Here is a 16,648-nt window from a genome sequence, read left to right on the forward strand (position 1 = left end):
AGTTTTAAGAGCAATATGTAGAATATTATTTTCTTATTTTGGTTAAATACTTAATCTGATACAGTGCATCATGCAGTAATACTGTGTCTGTGGTGTTATACAGATTGCTTCATCATACTACTTCTGTGTGAAGTTCTACAGAGACTAACCTGCATTTTGTAACTTAATATTTGAAATTTTATTTATTTTTCTGAAATACACACTATGTAACTAAGAATCATAAAGCCTATTCAGTATATATCTGTCTTGAAATTAGTATATATCTATTGTATACCTGTTTTCAGACATGGTTATATCTCACTAACCTATGAAACAGATCCACTTCTTTACTGTTCTTGTATTTCTGTAGAGATGAACTGCTTTCAGATATGTTTGAGCAAGTCTGATAGCATCCAAAGTAAAGATCAGTGGTATTCTGAAGCACTGTAAGAAGGCGGCATATATAGTTATCTCTTCATGAATACCTTTCCACTGTGGATTGAAATTTAGTAACTTAAATACTTGTGCATTGTACCTTTTTCTGTCATCATCAGATAAAAAGTCACTCTACATGGCAGTTTTCAGACCTCTGACATTGGCCTGAAACCATGCCATGTTCAGTTCAGTTGCAAAATTCACATCGACTTCATTATGAAAAAAGACTGAACAGTGTTGAATGCACTTTAAAATCCTAAATTCAAAGAATTTCTAAGCTAAAATATCTAAGGTGAAAATGATGATTGACTTCATGAAAAAAATGTGCCTGTATTTAAAAAATGAGTTACTGTATTTAAGTTTGTGATTAAAATGAAGGTTATCTTCTGTTTGCCTTGTTTCATAACCCTTGGGAAAGTGGTATAAAACTGATCACTGTGCCTTGTAATTAAGAAGTTTCTTGCCCATTCTTGAACAGTTATTTTTCATGGGGGAAAATGTGCTTTCTTTAATACAGAATGCTTCCACTAAGACGAAGAAATGCATATTCTTTCCACAGCTGCGTACTTATGTTTGGCTAAGTATGGGAAAGTCTGAATTAATCTAATGTACTATCTTTTTAAAATGAAATAGTCCTTTGTCACTGATGACAAAGAGATGCAATTCAGTCTCCATTCAGGCTGCTATGAATTTTGGAATGACTTCATTGAATAAACTGCAGTAGCAATTATAGATAAAGGAGGTAAACAAGTGTTCATACTATCAATACTTTACATACTTCCATAATGAGAAGTTTGTTGAAAATTAGAAAATGAGAAAGTAAAAGATCTTCTGTTCTCAAAAGTAGCTGTAATGAGGAAAATCACCTATTAGCAACCATTATACTTCATTTATTGTTGAATAAGGTGACTGCTTTTCTGTTAGTTACCATGAATATTCATTAGCATTTACATGGTCATACTGTATGTGAAAAGAATGTTTATATAGTTTATCTATAAGTAATAATAATATTTAGCTAATAAAGCTAAATATGTGATTCTCCCCTGGATAAAAGAATATACATGCATATTTCAAGTAACATTTTTGCTGACTACTGTTTCTCTGCAGAAAGCTTTTTGAATATAAAGATGCTGTCTATAAGTCAAATATTGATGAACAGGGAGTTCCTCAGTAGATTACTTTGTTTAGTTAGGTACTAAATATTTATGGAAAAAAGTTATCTGAAATCAGATTTTATTCACAGTATACCACTGTAAAAAAATAGTTGAAAATCCTTGGCGTTTAGTGGAATTTTGTAGTATGTCAGGTAAATCCTGTTAAAATACCTCTTGCGTATCTGATGCTATAACCTGCATAGGAAGATCGAGGTGGCACAATAAGCAGCAGTACTCCTTTCTGCACCAGATCATCCTTTGAAGTCTGGTCTGTCTCATTTCTACTCTCTCCTTTCAGGCAGCTGTCAGTTTGCCCCTGACCTTGGTTCTTGCTCAAGTTTCAGTAACTCAGATAATGTTTTCTGTATAGACATCAAGTTTAAACTGTCTCTTGCTTAACCTGTTTAACATATTTGTATGACTCTTCTATCTTTGTCTGCTATTCTGATCACTCCACAAGCCTTACTTATTTTTCTGAGTGCAAGTGTAATCTTTCCCTCATTAATCAATGGAATGCAGTTACTTTTTCTAGCCATTCCATGTCTCTCATGAGATTATATAGGGTTTTTTTAACATACAATTAAATAATTTCAACAATAGGACAACAGAGGAACTTCAGAGAAGAGTATGTCTGTTTATAGCAGACACTGTTACTTGCCTTTAGTGTTACTGATAATTCAGAACCACAGTATCTTGCATCCATTTGGATCAATATACTAGGTTATGAAACCTGGGGGAGAGGTTTCTGGTACAAGTCTCATATACATCACTGGGTCAAATCAGAGAATATGATGAGTTACTGGTTAAGCACATATGTGTAATGTACAATAAAGCATTGCATTGCCATGGGGAGCACAGTTTGGGACACTTATGCAACTAACTGAAATTGTTAGATTGTAAAATACAGTAATAGTTTCTAAAAATGGTGGAAGAAACCATTACAAACAAAAGTTGCTGTAGCCAATATGTTATAAGTCATTATTGGAGTTACTTTTGTGGGAGTGTGGTATAGGGATCAGGTGTTATGTCCTAAATTACATTCATTGGGAACCAACAGGGTGCCTAAAATAGGTTGGTTCAGATCAGCTCATTTCTCCAAAGCTGGTATGAAGAAAATATAGGCTAGTAGAAAATATGAATAGAAATAGTGCACTGTAGCAGTTTATTAAGTAACCAAATAACAGAGTTCCATAATTAGAGGGTAGCTTCTTATAAATACCTATTCCAGTTTGGTGGGAAAGAGAACACAATATTTAGGAATAAAAAGGCAATATAAAGCAAGTGAAAAGTGGATTGTAGATAATAACCTGAAAATATGAGCAACAATAAGAGTATAGAGGATGCAGAAAAGGCTAAAGAAGTCAAGAGGAAATCTGTGGGTAGCAAGGCCAAGAACAATAGTAAAGGGGCAGGATTTAAAAATGTACGAGTAATGAGGTAGCTATTACAGGGTGGATACGGCCCATTATTAGATAAAACAACTCTGTAATTGTAAAGATAGAAGTCTTGTATGTAAATTTCGGTTTTGTATCTGGAAGTAAGTAGGCTGATGTTACATGAAGACAGTGAAACATCCCTAGTGTATTAGTAGCCAATGGAGGATTTTAAACAATTTCTAGAAAGAAGTAGTATTTTTAAATTGAGAACTTTTATAGCTAACAATGTTATAGGGCTGGTTAAGGAATTTTTCTCTTGCTGATCCTCATTTTGAATAAGTATTCAAAGTAAGTGTATATATGCTGTAACACTGCCATGAGTCTAAAAGAGTGATAATATTGAGTCGATATTCAGAAAAGGCAGGTATTTTTAGGTCAGTTAGTCTGACCTAATTTCTGGCTGAAATAGTGAAAATCTTATATGAAGTACAATTATAAAAGCATTAAAGCATAGGAGTATAGTTATACTTCTTAGAATGGCTTTATGGAAAATAAGTTGCATTGAATAAATCTGATTTCTTTTCTGGAAGGCAGTACAAGTCAGCTGATAATGGTTACTATTAATTTTAATATACTGGTTTTTAAGATGTCTGACCTATCACTGAGATGTTCAGATAAAAAAATGTAGGCTATGCAATATCAATAGTGTGCTAAATGGATTAAAAATGTCCTGTGTGGTTGATCTGAAAATTCATGAGATTTAGGTGTTTCTAGAGTTCTGTAAAGATCACAGCTAAACTTGATTATTAAACATTTTCACAGAATTAGGTATCAAATCCTGATACATTTGTCAGTGGCATTTATGAAGACTGATAAATAATAAAGTAAGGCTGTAAGTATAATGTAAGCTAGGCCAAATAAAACATCTTTATTACAGAAGAACACAAACTACCCTTAAGAGGGACCAGGTGGCTCTAAGAGTATTTTAGAAGCCTATTATAAATCTGCATGTTTTCATGTCATCCAACTTCCATCAGCACCATAAATTCTCTTTGAACCATGCATCCGATTTCTATAGTGTACCATTGTTCAGTATTTTCTATCATATGTATTGCACAGGTGTATGTATGTATTGCACAGGTGTATGTATTCCTCAGGTGGATCTTGCCAGTTCTTTGTTGTGTTTGTAGTACTTGTGACAACACACATAGAAAATGGCCATTGGATAAAGTTAAAAAACTGCTATGAGATTACTTGACTAGATATCTATCAAAAATAGGGTAGTTTGCTATGAAACTGTCTAATATCCTGCCTGATTCTGCAGGAAATCTCGTTTTCTGCATTATTGTAGTTTTTTCTTTATTTTTAGCTTACCTAGACTTGGACGAATTATTGCTGTTACGGACCCTTGTAATCTCAAGACTCAGTAGTGTGGTCTGTCCCATTCAACTTGTACATCAGCAAAACTCATTTTTATAAATTAATCTGCAGTGATTACATCTGCCTGAGCATGAAAATATCAGAACTTTTCTGACCTTGAGAAAGATGTTTTGAAGCACCTCTATTCAGCTGTGGCTGTAGTAAATAGGTGATGGTGGCTGAATGCTTCGAAGTCAGCTGAGTGCATTTCTCACTTCCATAATGCCTCTGTGATTTGGGACTTGTGTGCCCTCCACAGAGGATACCCACTGAAGCACAGTTCACATCTGGTCTGTTTTGGCATTGTTCTTGATAAATCTCCAGTATAACCATCTGATAGAATTGACTGCCAAAATCAAGACCCATGGCAGTTTACTTGGCAAGCTTAGTGGATCTACCTGGGGATCTAACACTCACTCTCTTAAGACATCTGCCCTCATTTCTGCTACTTAGAGCAGAGCTTAAGCTGGGTGTATTTCCCCCTTGCTCTGATGTTTGATATACAGTTACGTGCAGCCACACATGTCAGAGGCTTTATTCCACCTCTGCTTGGCCGAGTGATGTTCTGCCAGTTATTTGCTATTCAGTCAGCTTACCTTATATCCCAATATATGTCAATCTCTTGTACCTTTCTGCGGTTTACCTTGAATCCTGGCAGCAATTTCGCCATGGCACATTTTCTCACTGCTTACTTGGGCTGTAGTTTAATATGGAGTTTCAGATAAGTTAACATTTCTGTTAAAAAGTTCCATCTCTGAGTGACCCTCACTGCTCATTTCTGCCCCCATGAAACTTCGTCCCCCCTCCATTTATGAAATGTCATCATAAACATTATATGGGTCAATTGTGAGCTAGCTCATGAAATTACAGTTAAACCCAGAGAACCAGCTTTTGAGTACCACAGAGCAGGGACAAGTTTAAATGGTTACAGGCTGGAGTTTCTGGGACTGCCCTTTAGTGGCAGTGTTAACTGAAAATGTCATGTGAAACTTCTTCCTGTTACAAAGAATAAGTCTAATTGATGACTCACCACTTTTATGTTAAAAATTCCTGTAATTTGGCAAACTCCTGTTATTTACCATCATTGTCTTTTGAACTGTTCTGTGTTGGGGAAGACAGAGCATAGCCAGGAATCGTGTCCTTCTCAGAATGGCAATATGCAGGTGATGTCCTATTTGCTTTTTATCTCAAAAGAAATTTAAAAAATAATTTTAAAAAAGGAATTGGAGATAATTAGTAGTTGGGTTGGGAGGCTCAAATATTTGGGAAGTATTCTGTTTGTTTTTATCAGCTCCTTTTCAACAGGAGAGCAACACAAATACCCTGATACTGCCTGTACCTCCAGCTAGAAAGGCAGTTCTTTGGGTAGAAGTAAATCCTTGCAGGGGACTCTCAGAATTCTCCAGTTATGGTGAGACAGTAGGAAATATTCTTCATAGGACATTCCCATTGGTGCTTGTATTCTCAAGCCCTGTGGATTCAGTTTTCTTGGCAGCACTACTGCTTCAACTTCTTCGAGGCCCAGGGTGTGCAGAACATGCTTTTTATGTGGGTACGCAGATCAGATGTAGGATGCCATCTGAATGATCATTTGTTTCTTCATCTAAAAATGCTAAGCGTAATAGATAATTGTAACATTTTATAATTGGCAAAAATGGACTTTTTATTGAAATAGAACTATAGTTTTCTGTGCAGATGAAAATTGATTTGAGAAGTTTACACAATTGTATATGAACTGTGCCTATTTGGAAGTGTTGCTTGACGAAACAAAGGTTTCTTCTTGTCACTGGGACATTTTGCAAAGGACAGCAGATAGTATCACATACATAAATTAGCACTGTCGGTTTCGATTTGAAAGTGGACACCTTTAATACAGCTTCAAGTTGCTAGAAAATGTTCCCCACTGGGAAGCCAAAAGATAAGTATATTTCATTTATTACACTCCAAACTGTCAACACTTTACCTAGAAAAGTATACCCAGAGTGATTATTTTGTATTGTATGGAGTAGATGATGAGTCTGCCAATCTGTGTTCAGTCAGAATCAGCATAATACTTGGTTACAGGGTTGTGTTCCAGTCTGATGAGAATCAGTATTCTTTCTTATCTGCAGAACACACACCTTTAAGAGAAGGTGTCCTATACACAAAGCAAAATTTGTGTAACTGAAAAAAATCTCACCATTAAAAAAAATCAGGTATTTATTGCTTTTTCATTATGTGTGCTGCTTAAGGAAGAAAGGGGAAACACAGCTTTTATTATGAAATACCAACCTTTCTTGGTTCTGAGAAGAAATTGGTGATAAATTAAGCTAATCTCCATCAGGATTACTCTGCATCTGGGATTTAGGCAAATTGAATCAGAGCCCTGAATAGTGACAGTGAATATCTATTAGACTGTAAACAGAATAATAGGCCCTGTGAATTTTAATGAATGAAGTGAATGGCTGAGCCCTTGTAGTTTACAGAAGGCATATGGTTAGTGATGCATACAGTGTGCTAGGAACAGCATATAATGTAGATGTCTTAATGGATAAAATCTTGATTACTAAAACTAAAGAATAAATAGAAATATTTTGACTAGCTTTGCTTTTACTTTGCTTTTTCGACTTAGAAGGATAGCACTTCACTGTGGTTTTTGACTATGATAGGTAAAGATAATAATAGATGTAGCTTAAAATAGGTTGAATTTTTTTTTATATCCCTCTCTGTATGAAGAGTTTAGAGGAATTGATTTAAATGATTCAACTTATGTAACCAAATTGCAAGGTATGTCAGCTTTCTGTAGCTGTGCATATATGTCTCATGCATGTCTGACTTACACAGGTGATTTTTGTTGATATTAGTGCTACTTTCATTTTTCTTAGTGCCTGGGAACCATTCTCAGACCGTGACTCTCTGATAGTAGATACTGTGTGAACAGATCTGAAAAACTTGAGCTGAACAGGAAACTGTTTTCACCAACTTGCAAATAACTTCCTTTTCTGCCTCAGGAAAAAAATAAAAAAGTTTTTCAGAGAGTGAGACTGCAACAGGCTAAGCTGGGAACTACTTGAAGAGTCTGCAGTGCACTCCCTGGATGGATATAGATCCACCTGTGATTCCTTTAAAAGACTTGGAGAGACTGCTTTTTAAAGCTGATACTCAGCCCTGTGCATAAGCTGGAGATAGTTGAAAATATGCATAGTTTAAAGATAACGGCCAGTTCAGGGTCTAAAAGACAGAAACAATGTTGACTGGAAAAAGGGATAACTGGAAGACTTGGGGGATGGATGCATGAGCACAAACTATATAGTAAAGTCTCTGGGCTTGAAGTGATAGGAAAACTTCTTGGCAAAGGAAAACTACTTGGAAAAGTAACAAAACTTGGAAAGGAGAAAGGTCTCCAGTAATGATTTATTTAAGAGTTCATGTAGAAATAATTGTTCAATGTATGTTGATCAGATTGCTAAGAAAGCAAGCTGAAGCAGAGAACAGAAATCACTCATATACAGAGCCTTGTGAAGTCTCCACAGTAATTTAGAAAGATGGGAGTTGAGGGGATTCTCCAACAGACGTGCAGAATGAGCTATAGAGAGGTGGGAAGTACTCTAGAAGGGTGGAATCATAAAAAAACGAGTTGAATCATAAGAAAACACAGTTGATAAGATTTACAGATTTTTTTTAAGAGTATAAGGAATGCCAGAGCTGACCTCTTACATTAGGTTTCAAACACATTTGTTTCAGCAGTGCAGTGGTCTTACACAAGGCATCTGGTTTATGCTTTTCATGCTTGCGTGTGTTTCTGCAGAAAGAGAGCATGAGCTCAGACACTGAACGAGTACCAGGAAATCTTGGTGCTCTTCACATCTTGGTCACTGACCTGCTTTGTGACCTTTGGAGTGTTGCTTCACCTCAGTGTTTCTTGATCTGCCCTGAATGTTCTTTGTTTGCCATGTCCGATATAACTGTGCTGATTTTGTCTGCCCTAACTGTTCAGATAATAAACTCTGTGAGATCCCAGGCATCTCTTACTACACGTGTGAAGCTCTAATCTCTGTCAGTGCTTCTTTTTTTTTTTTTTTCCTCTGTGTAAATGACTGCAATACATGATGTTTTAAAGGAATGATGCTAGTTTTGCTAGCACCTATGTAAATCAGAGGTAATTCTGTTGAAATCAAAGAATTTACAGCAGGGAAAAAATTAATGTAAATGAGGTAGGACTTAAATGTTGAAGTAAATAGGACTTTAAATTATTATTATTGCCCATTTCACATAAATATAATTTTAGAAACCAATATATTTTGACAGAAATATTCTGCCTGTCATCCCATGCTGATTATACATATTTCAACTCATTCTCTGCTATAAAGAAAACTATTATTTTTTCCCTGTGATAGGTCACAAAACATGGTAATTGTGTTGAAAATTTAGCAACAGGACAATGAAAACTATAGAGTGTTTGCTGATATTTTTTAAAAAAAGCATCGTTCTGAAAACATTTGTGTCTACAACTTGAGTTTTTGACAGTCTTAAAGCTTAATGTACAGGGGAGATTAGATAACTGTAAAGCTGAAATATTGTATATGACCAAATGTCCCTCGTATCAGTAAGTATCTGCTGTATGTTCTATATATGAGGTGCCCAGCTGATGCAAGAAGAGGGGCTTCATTCTACCTAAAGTCATGTTACAAAGAATGTTATGAAAAGAAACATTTTTAACACAAAATTTCTGGCATAAATTCAAGTGTGCTAGCTAAACAGTTATCAAGAGAGGATTAGAAAAGAAAAAAAAAGCTGACCAATAATACAAAAAACCCCTAATTTTGAATCACAAAGGGAATTTTAAAACACATTAGTATGCTCTTAAGTATATATTGTGTACTTTTCTACAGAAATATAAACTAGTATGATGAATCTTTGTTTAGATATGGTTTATTTTGAAAACAATGAACAATTAAACACTGTGACTTAAATCACTTTTCTATTAATTTGTAAATAAATTGAACTATCTTTTAGGATACAGCAAGATGTATTCCATTTCCTTTTCATATAAATGTCAAATATAGGTTGAAATATTTTTAATATTCTTCCCTATGGTTTTCCTCACCTGGAGCTGGTCAAGGAAATGTAGTCAAAAGAACATTCTCAATTTTGTACTTGAAAATAAATTGTTATAAAGAAATATTTTTTTCAATGGTTTTGAATCAAGAAGGAATGATATTTGGTGGAGGATGTAGGATGAGATTGGTAGCAGAGGTATTTTGAAAAAAGTGGAGAAATATAGTATCTCAACAGTTGCCAGCCAAGTGAGACTTTCTCCCCTCTATTCTTCTAATGCCAAGCAGGAATAACACAATTTAAGCCACCATAGTTGTACAAATTCAAATCTCACCTGTGACAGGAATCAGATTATCAAATTTTATGCAACACAGTTTCTCATTTCTGTCATTGTACCTTAATATTATTCTTCATTATTGCATTTTAACTGTTTTTTGCATCTGCAGTTCTAAATGCCAGGAAGCTGAGTTTTCTGTTCAAATACTGAAATCCTGATGCCCCTTTTATACTGTGTGACTCAAGGACTTTGTCAGGAAAGCTGCAGTGGGTTTAGCTTTAGTACTTGAAAACAGTACTGTGCAAAACTGTCTACACTTTTGCAGATGGTCTTACTGTATTTGGGTTTGGGATATTACTGAATTCACCTTTTTTAATCCATAGCTCGGAGTCATGAGGAAGGCAGGGGGGTGTTGGACTGTAAACTGGAGATGGCTTTTGCCACAAGGGTAGAAGAGGCTGGTAATATTTTAAATTACTTCAATTAATTTTTCAGATCTTGTCTGTTAGATCCTTAGTTATGCTCATGTGTGTTCAGATTTGCTTGTGTGAATGTGGAAAATCAGGTTGTAACTGCAACTGCAGTATCATATTATTTCGTATGTACATACTGCAATTTCTCAACCTTTGTGTAAAATGGAATTCCTACAGGTCATCATGAGGCATTTCTTCCATGCAATTTGTGATTTAATCTTCCACTGATCTCTGAAGTTGTGAACACTATTCTCAGTGACAATCAGCATAAGATTTTTTTATTTTAAATCATATATATCAATCTGATACTTAGCTTTACTGGATGTATTCCTCCCTTTCAGCTCTTTATTGAATTAATCTTTGAAACTTTGCAGCTCTACTAGATTTTAGGTAATGTTGTCACTATGATATTCCCTAAGTGTATCTTTGGGTTTTAATGCATTCTACAGCTAGTTTGTTTACTTTATTCTTAATGGAAAAGATAATAACAGCCTATCTTAATTCCTCCAAATATATACAAGTTAAGAGCTGAGCCGTTTGAACATATATGTTTATAAATTTTAGAACTAAAGCAGAAACCGTGACTGAAGACGGGTAAATAAAACCAACGCACCACATTATAAATGTCACCTGTGTGACATTGATACAACAATGTTACTACCACTGTAGTAATTGGCAATAGCATTCTTGCTTGGTACTGAATACTGAAGTTGGAGGAGGAAGAAAAGGCTGGTCTCTATCTCCTCTACACCTTTACAGTCTACTTTCATGGCATCTGCTAGAGTCTCTGAAATCACATGTGATCTCTGGGGATCATAAGAATTAAGTTAACCTCCTGAGGCTGACTGATTCCCATGGGTCAGAATGCTACATGTTATAGCCCTTGGCCAGACAAATATTTTGCAGTGAGCTGTCTTGTCTTTATTTCTTGTCTACACTCTTGTCCCTTTTCCGATCGAAAAAAAGTTATGCCTAGAAGGTGTATTTGTTCAAGTGAAGGAGCTAACTGAAGTAACTTAAATAGTATATATATATAAAATGAAATTACTATAGAAGAGTTTTTCTTTTCTCTGACATACAGCAATCATGCTGTAAGATAAGTTTAAACATTACTGAAAGTCTTTTGAAAGTCATTTTTAGAGAGGCAGTAAGGACCAAATAACTGTACTTTCATTGAAGAAATTTGAATGCTTGTTTCAGCTGCTGAAATAATGCACGTTATCATCTCTTTGTGTCAATTTGTCCGTTCATTCTCTTTTGTCTTGTTGATCATGAGCTTAGGCCAGCAATAGTTGTTCTATCACAAAAGTAGAGAAGTTCTTTAAACTCAGGGTTCAGTTGTGTGAAATTCAGATCTTTTTTTCCACAGAATCTTCACAATACTTTTGTTTCTTTAGGAAACTAACCTTGTTTCAGAAAGATTTTCCATTTCGTTTTTGGTATAATGCTCTGGGTCGTATCCTTAAACCATCCCAGTCTACAAAATGAGTTTCTAAGAGTACATTACTTGTATCTAAAGACACTTTCATATTGAACTGCACATAAAATATTATGTATAGAATTGTTCTGTATATTATACTCTTCCATATATTTGTGGTTGGTTGACCTTGGCCAGCAGCTAAACAGCACATAGTTGCTTGCTCACTTCCTGCTGCCAGCAATACCAGGGTGAGAATAGGAAGAGCAAAAGCAAGAAAACTCATGCTTTGACGTAAGGACAGTTAATAAGTGAAAGAAAGGGGGAAAAAAACCCCAAGGGATGTAGCCCAGCCAGTCTCTGAGCAGTGGCTACCTACCAGATCAATCCCCTGTCCCCCTCAGTTTTTATTGTTGAGCAAGATGCTAACTGGTAAGAAATATCCCCTTGGTCATTTCAGGTCATCTGCCCCAGGTGTGTCCCTTCCCTGCTTGTTGTGGACCCCAGTCTACTTGCTGAGGGGGCAATGTGCGAAACAGAGAAGGCCTTGATGCTGTGCAAGCACTGCTCAGCAATAGCTGTTGTGTTGTCAACACCGGTTTAGTCACAGATGCAAAACACTGTGCCGTAGGAGCTGCTAGAAGACAATTAACTCCATCCCAGCAATACCCAGCACAACATTGTTACTGTTGTACAAAACACAGTAAAGCTTAAAATTTTCCATAACTAATATCAGCCATCACTTCTGCCATGAGATCTGCAGCAGCGCAAGATTGAAATCTAACGATACATAGCTACAGTGCTAGCATCACACTTTGTTTTCTCTTCAGAGCAGTAAGTTTTATTTTACTACAAACACTAACAATAGAGTGTGTAATACATGGGAATTGCAACAATAATTTTAGGCACTGACTTGGTCACACAAGATTATATGGGGCTATTGATAAATTTGTTTCAATTCCAGGATCAGCTACTGTTAGTGCTTTTTGGGATGTAAAGACCTTATTAATACTGTGTTGTCAGGGTCTGTGTATCACCACAGCTTCTTTGAGTGTTTAATTAAATATGACCTTTTAAATGTAAGACCACCTTTGTCTTTATACATCTCAAAACTGGCAAAAGATACAGTTCTAAAAAGTGATTGTGTTCTGAGACCAAAATCAAAAACTATTATCTTAAGAATGAATATTTTTGGTTGTGAAAATAAAGTAAAAAGGCTTATAAGGAAGATGTTTTAGAACTGTATGCAACCCAGTAATTGTGATATATACTATATAACCATATGGAGTTGGAAGATAGCACAATTGCTACTGTTTAAAAAGTGCTAAGTACTTTAAGATCATGTTGTTAGAATTTAAAGCTTTTTTTTCTTTTTCTAGTCAGACCGGTAGCAATTGCACTAGTCCGACAAGATGTGTTGTAGATTTGTTTTCAGGAATTAATCAGGGATTCCTATTCTAGTTGGCTGGTAGCGGCTAAGTGTGTCCCACATGAATAACTCTGACAGTAACATCTAAGTTGAGAAAATATTCCCTAGATCTGACACCAAAGAAAAAGAGAAAATATCAAATCCTAGTATTACTAATAAATGCATTGTTAGCATACATCAATATAGTACTGAAGTAATATTCTGCATTGATTTCATTGCAGGCAGTTTGTATCATCTATGTGTGCCTGTAAATTTAAAACCAAGCAATTCTGAAATACACAGTGGGAAATGTTTTAGTTTAAAATCCTACACTTAGCTCCCAAATGCATTAGATTAATTTCTTAATCAAGGAATGATATTATACTGGCTTCAGTACACTAACCAAGATAACTGTTGGTTAACTCTTAGGTTATTGTCATTTTCAGTTTGGAGATGGTTCTTCCTCATTCGGTTCAAGACCTGTGTGGCTTTGAATATTTCCGTAGTAAAGCATGAACTGACATATAAATGAAATCACTAGTAAGTAAACAATTTAGCATATGAATATACTAGTACATGATGGATGAGTATATATCAACAGTAAAAGCAAGTTAAAATCATAGGGAGGCTGTCATTTTTTAAGTCACTTATCCAGTGAAAAATATATATTAAAACAGTATTATTAAAACTTAATAATGTGAAGCAGGCAGGTTCAAAAATAGCTGGTCTCTAAGAGTCTGATTTGAAAGTCCATAAAGTAGCCTTAATTTTCACATACGGTGTGTATTTCACATATGCTTTAGTGTATTAGAACTGCTTAGGGAAAAGAAGGAATTGAAGTGCAAATCTTCTATGCGTATGATCTATTCTGATTATATATAATGTGTATGCTTGCATATCAAAATCTATTAGTTATAATTTTCTCATTATTTTTGTTTAAACTTTCTCTTTCCTTTTTTTTCTTTCTTTTTTTAATTGCTGCTCTAGATTCTTCATGGTCTTTCTGGTACCTTTTTTTCTGGAACTCTGAACTAAAAGACAATCACAGTGGAGTTGCAGTTTCTGGATTCCACTATTGCTATTGCTGTCAACTTGTTCATTCGTCATGAACCTCTTTTGGAGTTTGTATACACCAATAAAATTTATCTAATAATCATAAGACTATTGTCTGGCAATGTTTGTATGTTGCCTGAGATGTTCAAGTGAATGTTTAACTTTATTATCATGCTTTTTGTTTGTCTGTGCTTGGCTATTTATCAGTATTTGTAGTCTTTCCATGTGGCTTTGCAGTTAATTTCCTTGATATTTTATTCCTTTAATTTACATTTCCTCTTTGCACCAGTACACAAATGTGCACCTATGTCTGAGGGAGATGTCCTTACTTTTAAAATTTGGGAAGCTGATTCAATTTGATTGAAAAAGTACAGCTGAGCTTATTTTTCCACTGTCAAATACATCTTCTACATCTTGCAGGAACACATTTACTGTTGGACCATTTCAAATGCTACAAAAACATGTTGTGATTTATCTGTAATTTTTGTCATAGTATGTGCTTTTCTACTTGGGGCTTTCTCCTGTCTTAGTCTATTTCCTTCTATGAGCTTGGTCCAAGTTGCTCTAGCTCCCTGCCTATAACATTTCGAGTTTCGTCATTGCTCTCAGCTCTGTACTTGCAGAGAGCTCTGTGTACAAGACATTTTGTTGGAAATGCTGTGGATGGAGGGACCCACACTTGAATCAGAAAATGGGACAAATTTATTTGTACCTCCTTTCCTCAAATTTGTGGTAGGGTAATTTTCTTATTAATAATTATATTTTAGCTAAATACAGAAAAATGTTAAGTTGGAAAGTAGAAAAATAAACAGGTCTTGCAATGAGATGAATCTGTTGTGCTTCCTTTGAAATATATCAGCAAATGCTCTCTAATCAGTATTTTGAATACACTAGAGACTGTGGAGTACTTTACCCCAAATCCTAATAAACAGGCTTCATAATTCTGCAGTCAGTTTCTGTGACATGAAAGCTTTCTGCAGAAAGAATTTTCAAGAGTTAATCAACTACTGGTGAGAGATAGTTTAATAAGATGAGTCCCACATACAATGATCGAAAGAAAACCTTATTCTCTCATTTTAAACTCAGCCAAGGTGTCTGTGTTGACAGTCACAGTTCTGCTTGAGTCATGGAAGTTGAATACTCTAGGAGGATCTTCTGACAATGAGTTACTGCTCTTGTGTCTCAGCCAATAATTTTTAAATAAAATTGTCTTGCTCTGCTTTTGACAAAATGTTTTTGTCATAGTTGCATAAATATTGAAACAAAATAACTTCAGTTATACAACCAATGATCTATACTAATTCTTAGTGTTATTTCACTGAACCAGAGAACTTTAGGAATAGAGAGGTAGGAATTTGAATCATCAGTTCTTTGTTGTGCAGTTTGGCTCACATTCAGCTGTGGAAGGTATTATTCAAGCTCAGTACTTTTGTGGAATATTAGGGAACAAAAACGCAAATCAGGTTTGGATTCCATTGAGCTTTCTTTCAGGTCAACAAAGTCTTTTCAGTGGGATGCTTCATACTGGTTTTTTTATTCTGGTTTTAAACAAACAGAGGAGCGTGGCCTCCCCCCTGCTGTTTTTTTTTTTCTGTTAACCACAAGTACAATTTTTTTGTCTAGTCATGTCACTGTTTTTTACTTTTCCTAGGTTTTTATACCAGCTTTACTAAATCCTGGTAATCCCTTTTTTTCCACTACAGATAATGGTTCTCCTTTCCTATCATTTAAACCTTTCAAACAGTTTTCTTTTAATAATAGGATTCTGGTTTTGTGGATTTTTTTTTTTTTTAAACTGCAGGCATCTTTCTGGCTAAGTGGTACATACAACATTTCAGAAAATATCATAGAAAAATTGCTCTTTATGTTTTTGTTATTGCCTTTATCAGTCACTAGTATTAGTAGTAATGATAATAAAGACAGTTTATTTCACAGAATCACAGAATCTTCTAGGTTGGAAAGGACCTTGAAGATCATCTAATCCAATCATTAACCTAACACTGACCATTCTCAACTACACCATATCCCTCAGCGCTATGTCAACCCGACTCTTAAACACCTCCAGGGATGGGGACTCCACCACCTCCCTGGGCAGCCCATTCCAACACCTAACAACCCCTTCTGGAAAGAAATGCTTCCTAATATCCAGTCTAAACATTCCCTGGTGCAACTTGAGGCCATTACCTCTTGTCCTATCGCTTGTTACTTGGTTAAAGACACTCATCCCCAGCTCTCTGCAACCTCCTTTCAGGTAGCTGTAGAGGGTGATGAGGTCTCCCCTCAGCCTCCTCTTCTCCAGACTAAACAACCCCAGTTCCCTCAGCCGCTCCTCGTACGACATGTGCTCCAGACCCTTCACCAGCTTCGTTGCCCTTCTCTGGACACGCTCGAGTAATTCAATGTCCTTTTTGTAGTGAGGGGCCCAAAACTGAACACAGGAATCGAGGTGCGGAATAATTACACAGCATTAGCAGCAGCAGACATCCTACCAAGCTCTAGTTCTTACTTGAAACTTAAAGTCTTTAATGGTAGAAATGAGATCTAAAATTGAGGCATCTCTTGGCACCCCTGCTTCAGACCTTGTCAAAGCCAGGGTTAAAGAACAATTGCAGTCGTTGCT

The 16,648-nt window shown here is 35.6% G+C and overlaps 1 protein-coding gene across 1 annotated transcript in view; it reads left to right on the forward strand.

Moving 5' to 3' along the window:
- Nucleotides 1-16,648, forward strand: part of CNTLN (centlein) — a 205,359-nt gene that overhangs the window by 178,316 nt on the left and 10,395 nt on the right. The gene's annotated exons all lie outside the window — the stretch shown is intronic.

The sequence above is a fragment of the Strix aluco genome, chromosome Z (assembly GCF_031877795.1).
Source record: "Strix aluco isolate bStrAlu1 chromosome Z, bStrAlu1.hap1, whole genome shotgun sequence".
Classification (NCBI taxonomy): Eukaryota; Metazoa; Chordata; class Aves; order Strigiformes; family Strigidae; genus Strix; species Strix aluco.